Raw genomic sequence first — 11,258 nt, forward strand, 5'->3', positions numbered from 1 at the left:
TGTCTGTATCCTAACTGCTCATAGCAAGGAAGTCTCCTAAAGTTATGCACATAGCAAATACATTGTACTAAGAAGGAAACTCAAAGGTCCACAAAAACTTTGGAAATCAGTTTCATGGAAAAGCTTGGAACACTTGCAGGAATGAAGTAAGCTTAGAAAACATCATTTCAGTGCCATTTACAACCCAGAAATTGTCTGGTGAGAATGACACTGCAGGTACCAGGTCACTCCTGAGCCTCTCTCCTGCATCACTCAACATTATTTCCAGGAATATTTTACAACTTTCTGAATTTTTTTTTTTTTTTGTACTGGGGATCGAACTCGGGTCCTTGCACTTGTGAGGCAGGCGGTGGAACCACTGAGCTAAATCCCAGGCCCTCTGAAAATATTTTAAAAATATTTTTGTATTTAATTTACTGATTCCTTGCAAGACATGTATTATTGGTCAAGCTTGAGTGAGAAGTCTGTATTCTGGCTTTCAGGGTGAGGAAAGAAGTTTTCATCTGTGGTGATTCGATCCAGGAAAGCTGGATTTTACTTTCTAATGTTTCATATAATTTGGATTTCTTTCTCCAAAATAGAACGGTACAACTGATACTGAGGAGATCGAAGGAATCTGAATAAATTTTTTTTTCTACTCAACGTGATGAAATAGTCTTTGTATAACTAGACAGAGACCTATTTGTTTCCCAAATGGAGATCTTCCTTGGATATTGTGCAATCTGTAGGATGTGCATTTTCCATTATAGTAGCCACAAATCACCCGAGGCTGGCTCTTAAAAAGTTGAAGTAGGGAGGGTCCCTGCGTGGGACACGGGGAGCGAGCTCTGGCTGGTGGTTTCCGCTGGCGGACTCCAGAGGAAGGTGCGGCCAGGAGCCCCGCTAGGAGTGCCAGCAACTCAACTTCCAGAGATAACCCACACCAGCAAAAGGTAGCTTACATAGCACTTTGGCACAGCAAAATGAATTGCAAGGAACCAACAGGCACGTAATTGAAGGCAGCAAAATCAAAATAAACTAGGATCATTGGCTAGGAAGACTCTGGAGAAACTCACCTGGTCTTTCCATCTAGGCCTCCTCCAAGCAGCACCACTTGACAGTTGTCAGATTGGCAGCTATGCTTCTGTGTCCTTGTGCCACGAACCTGTGATGGAACTTTTTCAGATAAGGAATGAAAAATAAAGTGAAGCAGTGTTTTATCATGTATTTTTCAGCAGGTCTTCTTGAAACTTAAAAATATGACATCTTTTTCTTCAGACAGCTGCTCTTTTCAGAGCCAGTTACATCAAACAAATCAGCCTCTAGATGCTACTTTTCTGTTGTTCTTGATCGTACTTGGGAAAATATTGCTAAATATCCTCACACTAGGAATGAGAAGAAAAAACAGCTATCAAAATTTTATGAAATGTTTTTGTGTTTCATTAGCATTTCTTGATTTTTTATTTTTGGTAAACATTTCCATTATATCCTATTTCAGGGATTTTATACTTTTAGGTATTAGGTTTACTAAATACCATATCTGCCTCTTTGCTCAAATTATTTCCTTTACTTATGGCTTTTTGCATTATCCAGTCTTCTTAATATCTTAAAATAGATTATTGCCTGAATTTCTCTAAACTCACCAAGCTATCATCTAAATGTCAGAAGGCGTTTTATTTCTTTGCAGTAATTTTGATTTGGATTTTAGTCCTTGCTTGTTTTAGGAAACTAGGTATCTACCAAAGCCTGAAGGCACAGAATATTTCTTACCAATGTCCTGTCTATGTCAGCATTCAGAGTTACTGCCTGTCACTTTCCATGATGATAATTTTATTTATGGCTTTTATAACCTCTTGGTCAGAAGTTATTACCTTGGTACAGGCTATTCGAATAACTTCCTATTTGAATGAGTGTATCTTGTATTTTCCTTCTTCATCCCTCCCTAGTTACATTGTAAACTCTAAAAGAATACTCTTGCCCAAGCTCATTGTCTTTTTTCTTGGTACCTGGTTACTATTTGTACTGCTTCAGGTATTCATTCTTTTGCTTAAAGTACAGATTCCTGCATATATTGGGTCAAACATTCCTTGGTTGTACTTTGTCAATAATTTTCTCATTGCCACCATTTGTTGGTTTAATTGTCACAAGCTTTATTTAAGAAATACCTCATTACCCAGAGATTCATTTGTCAACTGGAAATGCTGCTTCATTCCACTTACAATGCATAATTTTGGACAAATTGAAAAGCCTATATCAATAATAATTTCTTAATGTGTTGCCATTTTAAAACTAAACCAATTACAATAAAAATCATAATCTTAGAAATAGGAAAGAATGTGAATCAGGACATACCAAAAAGTGGCATGAAATTGAAGCTCTTTTTCCCCTCTAACCTTTTATACTTTTCCAGCATACCTTTGGGATTATGATATAGTTTATTAAATGTTCTCTTTTAAAAACAAAATAATGCCAAGAAGTCTTTATGCCTATTCAGGACTACTGTATAAATAAATTTGTTATTAATACAAAAGTGAAATAAGTTAACATTTGACCATACTGATGTTTTTGTTGCCTAAAAAACTGGATACAAATTGTATATATGAGATGTCACCAACTTTAAAATATGAATTTAAACATTTTATCATATTTAAAAAACAAAAACCATTTTCTTTAAAAAAAAAAAAAAAAAAGTTGAAGTAGGGCTAATATAAATAGAGATGAGGGCCGGGATTCAGCTCAGTGACACTGCACCTGCCTCGCAAGCGCAAGGTCCTGAGTTTGATCCCCGGTACCAAAAAAAAAAAGGAGATGAATTGCAGTATTAAAACATTTTGAGGACATGAAATGATAAAACGATAATAGTAAAAATGAACAATATTAAATAAATGTATTACTAAACATAATTTCCTGATACTTTTTACTTATTAAATGAATACTTGGAATTTTAAAACAAATATTCATATTTGACAGCACCATTCCACACTAAATGGTATACTTAAGCATTAATGTCAACATACCCTATATACTATATTTAGGGAGACAAGTAAGAAAATATGGAAATTACTTAAAATACATGGCTATATGTGCTGTATTTAACAACAGCAGTGGAGCATGGCCATTTTAACATTTCTAGCGAGAATGACTGTACATGTCAGATAAGTGCCTCAAGGAACAGGTCAAAAACATGAGTGAAAAACTAAAGTCATGAGTACTTGAAAAAGCCAAGATCTTAGAAGTAAAATACATTGAAGTGAGCTCAGTATTCTGCTGTCAATTTTTCCTGGAGGCAATCGCTACCTCCTAAATTGCAGATGTGCAGAGTGAGACACTGAGAAAAAGTAAATGTAGCTGCTAAGAGGTTAAAGAGACCAGCAGAAGATGCAGATATTCTTTAAAATAAGACAGACGCACATAAACACCCACCTCCTGGTGCTGGAGAGACAAAAATTGGACCTAAATGCTCATGAAGTATAAAGAGCTCGGGTAAGAATCCCAGCCACAGAGATGAAACTTTGCAAAGGCTAAACTGTCATTATGGCAAATGACAAACAGACTAATCCTAGTCAGATGAATGTGATTTACTTAATCTCTGGCTGCTTACCAGATGGATACAATATGACTCCATTATGACAAAAGGAACAGTAATCATAAGACTATATTTTCATATACAGTGTCCAAAATTCATAAAGCAAATTACCAGAAATGTTAGAAAACACAGTAAAATGACAAAAACATAAACAAATAAACAAGAGAAGAAGGCCAACAGGTGATCCAACTACTGACAAAGTATTAAACCCAGATTTAGGGAAAATTACTATTATAATCAAGGAAATCTACAAAAAGAGAATTTCTGCAAAAAGATTGAAACCTATTTAAAAATCAAATGTAAATCATAGTGCTAAAGAAACTAAAGTTGACAATACAAAGGATTGTTTTAATGACAGATTAAATATAAAAGAGAAGATTAGTGAACTGAAGCAGAAATCAAAATATCCAAATTTCAGGATCAAGAGAAATAAATGTTGGAAAGTAATAATTAAAAATAAAATTGTCTCTTTTGGGGCATGATGACAGTAAATATCACACAATGTCAACGTTTAATGTCTAGATACCTAGGCGAGGATTTGAGAAGAATAAAGATAGTGCAAAAGTAGTAGAAAAATAGATAATGATTAAAAGTGTTCTAAGTCTGATAAAGAATATCAAGTCATAGTTTTGAAAAGTGCTATTTTTATGCTGAATAAATACATAGAAAATTATGTCCAGAAATGTCATTGTACATATATCAGAAAACAATGGAAATTAATCTGTAACGCTGTGATATGAACGAAGCAATAAACAATACGTAAAGCTACAGGTGAGCAATGAAGACAGACCCAACAAGATTATTTGCAAAATATTTCTATATCAAATTCATAAATAAGAAAAGTGAATCTAAGGGAATGGAATTCTAATGAGTAATTCCAATAGGTAGGGTTTGCTGACAAGATAGTGGCCCAGGAGAGACTTGTAGGGTGCTAGTACCGTTCTATACCTTGCCCTTCTAGTGATTATATGGATGTGTTTAATTTTTAAGATTGCATCAGTTTTCACATTTAAGATCTATAATTTTTTTTTTTTTTTTGGTACTGGGGATCGAACTCGGGTCCTTGCACTTGCGCAGCAGGAGGTGAAACCACTGAGCTAAATCCCCAGCCCTAAGATCTATAATTTTTAACCATGGGTATGCCATGCATTATGCTTCAATAAAAACTATTCCTTCTGGAAGAGGAAGTTTTGGATTAGAGGTGCAATTCTTTGTTTCCAAAAGTTAACATACAACCATTAAATGGTATGGATGACTTCATTTTCCACTTCTTTCTCATTATCTTGCTGGCTTTGATTAATGTGGTAACCAAAATCTTTTTTCCTGCAGGTGTTTAGTCCTTGGCTATCTTGATAGTTTTATGTTCCAAAAATCTTCCATCAACTTTTATCAACAGGCAGGGTAGTAAAAGAATGCAATTTATAGTATATCTTTTTTTTTATAATCTCTGAATTTATTTGTAATTACCTTAATTACCTCATTTCCCTTGATTGCCAAAGATGATTAGCTATATTGTACTACCTACTTGTTTATCTCTCTGCCTAGTGCCATGGAAGCTAAAAGAATTAACTTACGGTCTTTTGGGTTTAAATTTAGTAAGACTGTTGTGGGTTTACAGTGATAATAAATCTTTTAATCAAGTCATAGGGTTTAGAGTAAATCATGCTGTGCACAGAGCATTTATTTTTAATGTTGCTATTTGAAAATGGAAAGCTCCTTGTCTTTGGCATTGCATGTTCTCAATAGAGGCTGATGGTCTTGTTTCTGAGGCCACTATCAGCGGAAACAATGCAACATCTATTGGAGCTTATTATTTTCTTGACACTGTTTCAAGCAAATTTAGTGCACTAATTTATGTAAGGTTCAAAAAAATCCAGTTGTGTACTTCAACTATTACTCATATTGAGAATAGGAAGACTGAAGCATGAAGTGGTTAAGTAATTTCCACAGGTGTTGCTGTTTAGATCTAAAATATTCCTCCAAAGTCTTATGTGTTTTGGTGATGGAATTGTGGGGATGCTATACTAATAAGTGTACTGAGAAGTTCAGTAGCTCAATGTGTTGCTAACAATTGGAACCTATTTGGAGCTGTGTCATGGCAGCTCCTCCCTTCTCTCACTCGCTCTACCTCCCTCCCTCCCTCCCTCCCTCCCTCCTCCCTTCCTGGCTGCGATGATATGGGCAGTTTTCCTTCTCAAGCCCTTTCACCATGTACTTTCTGCCATGGACACAGCCAACTACAAAATGAATCATTTGAAACTGTGAGTCAAAATGAATCTCTCTTCTGTTAAGCTGCAGGTGTCACGTATTTTGTTCCAAGAACAGAAAAGGGACTAATATCCTGGGTCACAGAGGTAATATAAAGCAAGAACAGAGTTTAGACTAAAGAATTGCCATGCTATAGTTGACACTTTTTGTTGCTTTACAAAAAGGTTTTAATGAGGTATAATTCACATAACAAACCATTCATTTGAAGAACACAATTTGAGAAGTTGAACATACATGGACGCTGTGAAGTCACCATTACAATCAAGATAACAAACACGGGCTGGGGATTTAGCTCAGTGTTTCTGCCTCCTGCTTTGCAAGCTCAAGGACCTGAGTTCGATCCCCGGCACCAAAAAACAAAAACAAAACAAAACAAAAAGATAATGAACATGCCTTTCACCTCTAATATTTTCTTTATACTCTGAAATCTCTACCTCACTCCTCTCGATAACCCTCTCATCAATTCTAGCATAATAGATTAATTTCCATGTTTTAGAATTTTATTTAAATGAAGGTACACAGCAAGTCCATCTTTTAAGCTGGATCTTTTGGTCCAGATCAATTCGTATTGCTGTATGCACCAATAGTTTATTTCTTTTTATAATTTAGTAGCATTCTGTTTTGTGGATGTGCTACAATTTATTAATTCACCTATTGACCTACACTTTGTTTGCTTACAATCTTTGATTTTCACAAATAAGTCTACAAAAAACATTTATGTACAAGTCTTTGTTTGGAAATATGCTTTCGTTCCTCTTAGGAAAATATCTTGGAATATAGGTGAAGTCACATGGAAAATGGATGCTTGAATTTTTTTTAAAGGAACTGACAAACTGTTTTCCAAGGATATTGTACCATTTTGTACTCCCTCCATTAATGTATGACAGTTCCAAATGTTTTACATACATAGTAAAAATGATTAGACTTTTTAATTTATAAACATTCTAATAGTGTGTACTGGTATCTCTGGGTGGCTTGAATTTGCATTTCCCTTATGAGTAATGGTATTAAACATCCTTTATGTGCTTATTTGCCACTCTGTATCTTCGATGGTGAAGTCTCCATTAATATGTGATCATTTTTATTTGGATTGTTTTTGTTTCTTGCTAAGCTGGGTGTGATTTATCTGTTCTAGTTAAAAGGCTTTTATTAGACAAGTGATTACAGAATATTTTTCCTTGTGTTTGACTTTTTTATTCTTAGGAGTTTTGGAAGAGCAGAAATTATTAATTTTGATAAGGTCCAATTTTTTTTCATTTATTGATTGCATTGCTGGTGTCAGACATAGGAACCCTTTATTAAAGTATGATCACACAAAAACTTTTTTGTGAAATTTTTCTAGAAATTTTCAAATTTGAATTAAGATGACATCCATTTGTGTCAGTGTTTTTATATGGTATAAGAAGATATGCATCAAAATTCTTTTTTCCCTTGCTATGGTTGAATTGTGTCATCTCGCAAAAGGTATTGAAGTCTTAACCCCCAGCATCTGTGATTCCTGTGAATATGAACTTACTTGTATATAGTGACTTTTTAGATTTTCAAGTACAGATGAGATTATTCGGATGGGGTCCTAATGCAATGTGACTGGTATCCTTATAAATACAGGAATAAAAGCAGAGAATATAGAAGGAGGACCATGTGAATACAGGCAGAGGTCAGGGTGATTCATCCACAAGTAAAAAAAAAAATGCCAAGAATTATGGAAAAACCAGTAGAAGAAAGGAGATTGGCTTGGCCTTCCACACAGCCCTCAAAAGTGCTGTTGCAGACACCTTGATCAGAACTCTATTCCCCAGAATTGTGAGACAATAAATTTCTGTTTTTCTAAGTTACCCAGTTGGTGGTATTTTTATCATAGTTCTAGAACACTAATATATTCACAAACATGTAATTGTTCTGCAATTATTTGTTGAAGGGAAAGTTCTTCCTCGACTTAATTGTCTTTCTACTTTGTCTAAATCAATTGATCCTATATGTCTGGGTCTTTCATTGAACTGTTTTGTGTTCTACCGGTCATTCATCTATGAATGTCAATATCACAGTATATTGATTAATGTAGCTTTATGCTATGACTACTGAGGTCAGTATAGGATGGCCACTGTTGCATGTTCTTTTCAAAAGAGTTTTGCTCTTTTGCATTTCTATATCATTCTTAAAATCAGCTTGCCGAAATCTACCCAAAAATAGAAGTTTTACCAGGATTCATTTGCACGAATGGCTCAATTTGTGGAGAATAGACATCTTACCAATGTTGAGTCTCCGGTATAATTCTCCACTTATTTAAGTCTTTAATTTATTTCAACAATTTTTGTCATTTTCATTGCATAATCCATGCATTTCTTTTGTCTGTTCAGTTTTGTGTTTTTCATATTTTGGATCCCTTTATTAAAAAAAAAGTATTTTTTTGTGTGTGTTATTTTCTGATTACTCACTGGTAATGATTTGGTGTTTGCATTGCATCTTGAAATCTTGTAAAATTCCCTTGTTAGTTCTACTAGACGTTTTTAGATTTTATACTATTTTCTGCTTACAATTGCGCCATCTTCTTGTGTACCTTTAATTCTTCATTTTAAATCTAAATGTCTTTCATTCATTTTTTTTCTTGATTTCATGCACTGATTGGAATCTCTCAGAAAATACTGAGTAAAGTAGTAAGAGTAGACATCCCTGCCTTGTTCTTAAACTAAAGTGAAAGCATTTGGTCTTTCAATATTAAGTATAGTGCTAGGTACAGATTTAATTTAGATGCCTTTCATTCAGTTGAGGAAATCTAATTTTATTTTTAGATCTCTGAGAATTTTTACTCAGATTGAATGCTGAAGCTTGTAGAATAATGTTTGCTTGTATTAATATAACTTCTTTATATAAATAAATTTTTGGATATTATGTAAGGAATTAAGTTAATTGAACTTTGAATACTAAAGGCAAACATTCCAGAAATAAACTTAATTTCTCTACTTTGTGATGATGTGTTATCCTTTTTTACATGTTGTTGGAAAATTTCACCAAATCTCTGAAGACTTTTGTAGGTATTTGTCTATAGTTTTCATTTTTTGGAATATCTTTGGTATTGCTATGAGAGTAACAGTAACTTCAGAATTAGCTGCTAATTACTCTTTGTTCCACTTATATAGACTAATTTATATAGAATTAGAGTCATTTCTCTTTTGAATATCTGACAGCATTCACCAATGAAACCATCTAAAGATTTGGTTTTCTCATAAAAGAATCTTTAGTAGTAAGTTTATTATCATTAGTAGCATATTAATCTAAAGGTGATATATTTCTACTGGAATGAACTTTATTATTTTGTTCCTTTCAAGGACTTTTTCCAGTTCATCCAAAAAATTAAGTATATTGGCCTAATTTTTCATACTATTATCACTTAATAGGTTTTAGAATTTATAGTGATGTCACCTCCTGCATTCTCAGTATTGGTAATGTGTGTCTTCTCTCTCTCTCTTTTTTTTTTTTCTTAATCAGTGTGAGCAGAGGTTTATCACTTTCCTAAATAACCAGATTTTAGCTCTATTGGTTTTTCTTTTGTATTAATGTTTTCAATTTCATTCATATCTAATTTGCCTTTGCTGTTTCCTTTATTCTGTTTACTCTAGATTTAATTTATTCTTGTATTTTTTGCATTTCATCAATGAAGAATATGAATTCAGTATTTTTTTAGCCTTTTTCTATATTATAGGAGTTTTGTGCTATAATTTTTTTCTAAATAGTCTTTTACCTGTGTTCCACAATATTTGATATGTATGTTTTGGTTTTGTTCCATTCAAAATCTATTCTTTGCTTTTCAGTTTCACATTGGATAACCTACAGTATATTTAGATGTGTGATACTGAGTTTCCAATATTAGTTTTTATGCTAATTTTGCTGTAGTAAAAGGTTACATGTTCTATGAAATGAACATCTTAATCTTGCTGAAAATAGTTTTATGGCATAGAATATATTTTTGTAAAAATTTTCATGTATACAAATGTTTGATGTGTTGCTATGGCCTGAGTATTTGTACACTTGATCTTAGCCAAAAGGCCAAGAAGCGATGACCTGAGTATTTGTATCCCCAATATTCATGTGGAATCTTAGTCATCAGTATGGTAATATTAGGACAAGAAGCCTTTGAGTGGTGATTACTTCATGAAGGTGGACTTTCTGTGAAGAGAATTAGTTCCCTTATAAAGTCCTCAGAAAGCTGTCTTTTTCTTTCTATCATATGAGAGGGACCAGCCAGAAAGTGTTATCTTTGAAACATTAAACAGGCATTCACTAAGCACAGAATATGCTAGTATCTTCATATTGGACTTGCCAAATTCCAGAACTATGAGATTAAAATTTTATTGCTTACTAGTTTTCAAGTTTTGTTATTACAGCAGCCTAAACACACTAAGAAAGTATATTCAGCCATTTTTGGGTAGAGTATTTTATATATGTCAGTAAAGTAAAATTGATTTGTAGTATTTAAGGCTTCTATATTCTTACTAATATTCCATGTATTCATTCTAACAGTTCTTTAATGAGTGGTGTTTAAATTTCCCAATATAATTGTGTGTGTATGTATTTCTTTCTTCATAGTTCTAGAAATTCTTGAATCATGTATTTTGAAATTGTCCTCAGGTTATAAATATTTGTTATTGTTATATATTCTTGATAAACAGATCATATGTCATGATATAATAACCATTTATCATCCTGCTATGTTCATTTTTATACCTGATAAAGACTTTTATTCAGAAACCTACTTGTTTAATACTAATATAATAACTCTACCTTTCTCTTTGTTAATGTTAGCATGGTGTATTTTCTATTATTTTACTTTATATCTACCTGACTTTAATTACTACTTGATTTAGGGCTTAATGCATACATCCTTAGTTTACCAAAGTCTGCAGTGGTATTACTCTACATCATACCTACTGAAAAACAAACCATTGTTATGTTACTATCTACATTCTATAATTCTTACCAATATATTGTTATATAATCACTTCTCAGTCTTTTGGCTTTATTTTGAAGAGCTAACGTTGTATGTTCACATTGATGAGACTTTTTTATTGCTAAATCTTCCTTTAATGTCATGCAAACTTTTTTATTCTGACATTATGATTTTCAAATTATCAAATTTTGAATTGCACAATTTTTACAACTTTCATGCCTCTACTCCATCTGTTCAATTTTTTCTTTAGACTTCTTAAACATCTGCAACATATTTATAATAACTTTTTAAATGTTTTTTTCCTACTAAATCTATCTTGCTTGTCATTTCCACAGCAATTTAAATTGAGAGTAAGTTCTTATTATTGGTTGTGTTCTTGTATTTTGGCATACCTACTCATATTTTATTGGATTATAGGCACTGTATATTTTGACCTTGTTAGGTGCTAGTTATATAATTTTTATTCCTAAAATCTTTCCA

The 11,258-nt window shown here is 33.0% G+C and overlaps 1 pseudogene; it reads left to right on the forward strand.

Annotated features, from left to right (window-relative positions):
- The first annotated feature begins 1,238 nt into the window (after positions 1-1,238).
- On the forward strand, positions 1,239-2,250 carry LOC101713918 (putative G protein-coupled receptor 160; annotated as a pseudogene).
- Positions 2,251-11,258: the final 9,008 nt, after the last annotated feature.

The sequence above is a fragment of the Heterocephalus glaber genome, unplaced genomic scaffold (assembly GCF_053883595.1).
Source record: "Heterocephalus glaber isolate CG9 unplaced genomic scaffold, H.glaber_assembly_v1.0 deba00001572, whole genome shotgun sequence".
In the NCBI taxonomy this organism is placed as follows: domain Eukaryota; kingdom Metazoa; phylum Chordata; class Mammalia; order Rodentia; family Bathyergidae; genus Heterocephalus; species Heterocephalus glaber.